Source organism: Oculina patagonica, chromosome 8, assembly GCF_052425735.1.
Source record: "Oculina patagonica isolate OP01 chromosome 8, crgOcupat, whole genome shotgun sequence".
Classification (NCBI taxonomy): domain Eukaryota; kingdom Metazoa; phylum Cnidaria; class Anthozoa; order Scleractinia; family Oculinidae; genus Oculina; species Oculina patagonica.
In genome coordinates this window covers 10,152,152-10,154,346 of record NC_135765.1, presented here as the reverse complement: position 1 = coordinate 10,154,346, position 2,195 = coordinate 10,152,152, and the positions used below count along the sequence as shown (strand labels likewise).

General features: G+C 40.1%; 1 pseudogene; it reads left to right on the top strand.

Moving 5' to 3' along the window:
* The first annotated feature begins 443 nt into the window (after positions 1 to 443).
* LOC144662600 (leukocyte elastase inhibitor pseudogene) lies at positions 444 to 2,195 on the top strand (annotated as a pseudogene).

Here is a 2,195-nt window from a genome sequence, read left to right as displayed (position 1 = left end):
TAATAAAAACTAATAAGTTTTGGGCTGCAACGCTGTGTTGATGAAGATCTGATAAAGAAAACTAAAGTTATTATTTTAACAAAAGTGGTAAATTTTCAGATATGTTTGTCTGAGAGAAGTCTTGACGCCGAGTGTTTCCTTTGCATAAGCTCAGAAAACATTATTTAATAATCTTTGAGGTCTATGTATTGTTTTTTTTTTTCAAAGGAGATAAACAGCTATAATGGTGCCAGCCTCTGTTGCAGCTAGTTCGCGATGTACATTATCGTCTTTTGAAAGGCAAACAAACCTCTCAAACTGTGTGAAAACACTTGAAATATTTAGCAATTAAAATTGCCTTGACTTGTCATTCGAGATAACGTCAAACTTAAGCACCCAGTTTAGCTTCCTATTGGTTTGATCAATGGACTAAAGAACTCATCGGGCGCCGATTCGAGTTTGTGGGCGAGAAGTTTTCTAAAATGGAAGCTGTAATCGAAGCAAACAACAAATTCACCGTTGATCTACACAAAGCGCTCAAAAATGACCAAAACTTCGCCGGCAAAAACCTGTTTTATTCGCCGAGCAGTTTGAGCATTGCACTTGCCATGACTTTCATGGGAGCAAGAGGAAACACAGCTGCGCAGATGGCCAAGGCTCTTCACTGGGAAGCGATGCCTAAAGAACAACTCCACACTGAAGAACAACACTTTCTCCAAGCTCTCCAAGCGTCGAACACCGCAAATAACGAGCTGCTAGCTGCAAATCGACTTTTCGTGCAGAAGAACTTCAGCCTGGTGCAAGAATTCGTGGAGGGGACAAAAAAGTTCTACGATGCTGAGATAGCTTTGGCGGACTACCAGGAAGATACAGAGGGCGCTAGAAAAGAGGTGAATGAGTGGGTCGAGGAAAAAACGAAACAGAAGATCAAGAATTTGATTGCCAAAGGAGTATTCACCACACTCACTCGGTTGACCCTGGTGAATGCAATTTACTTCAAGGGAATTTGGCAAATTCAGTTCAGTGAAGAGGATACTCGCAAACAGCAGTTCTTCGTCTCCGAAAGTGAAAAGGTAGAAGTACAGATGATGCACGTCACGGGAACATTCGATCATGCTCAAGCTGGCGGTGAGCTTGCTTGTCAGATTCTTGAGTTGCCTTACCAAGGGGAAGATCTTTCCATGGTCATTCTGCTACCTCGCGACACCCATGGGCTGGGCAAGTTAGAGGAAGACCTCACACATGACAAGTTACAGGATGCTCTTACATTGGTATCACGGTCTCACCCTGAAGAGGTAGAGGTGTCACTGCCAAGATTTATGCTGACTCAGCAGTTTAAACTCAACCAGATTCTTGCAAACATGGGAGCAACAGATATGTTTGATGAGGTCAAGGCTGATTTCTCAGCAATGTCACCAGGCCCAGAGAAGCTCTATGTAACCCATGTCATTCACAAGGCATTTGTAGAAGTGAATGAGAAAGGTACCAAAGCTGCGGCATCTACAGCGGTAGTCTTGGGTAACAAGTCTCTAAAGCCTATCTTTCGCGCTGACCATCCATTTTTGTTCATGATTTGTCACAAGAAGTCCAGTGCGATTTTGTTTATGGGCCGTGTGGTGAAACCAGAATCTAATTGAGAGTGCTGTATGCCAATATCCTTATCTGTTGGTTGCTACGTAATCAGTAAGAACAGTTTAAGACTGCTATAGTTACCTGTGCATCAAAAATGTTTGTTATAGTTTAACAGTAATAATTATAATTATATTGTTATAAGGGGGATTGGGTAAGGTTCATTTTAGGGACTCTATGATTGGCCATATTTTTGGCTGGCGATTAGAGAAAATCTGACTGTTCTGTATAATCTGTGAAACATTTGTTTCTATAGTGGTTTGCTTATTGTTTAATGGTGTTCCAACTTAATTATACTTTACAAATGCTGTTTTTTTGTTCATTTTAGTACCCGTTTTAAGTTAAGCCTGAAATAACTACATTTCCGGGCTAACGATTAAGAGTTCCCTGACAATCTAACCTAATCTAAGCGTTGTTTTCCGGTAGTTCAGTTACTTTGGGCGCATTGCGTTCCTAAAATATTACCATGAAAACTCAAGCTTTAAATTTAATTTACGCTGTTTAATAATCGCTTTTCTTACATGTAGTTAATTTGTTTGTTTGTTTTGCTTTTGTAGAGATAATTTTTAGTTCAGATTAATGTTTTA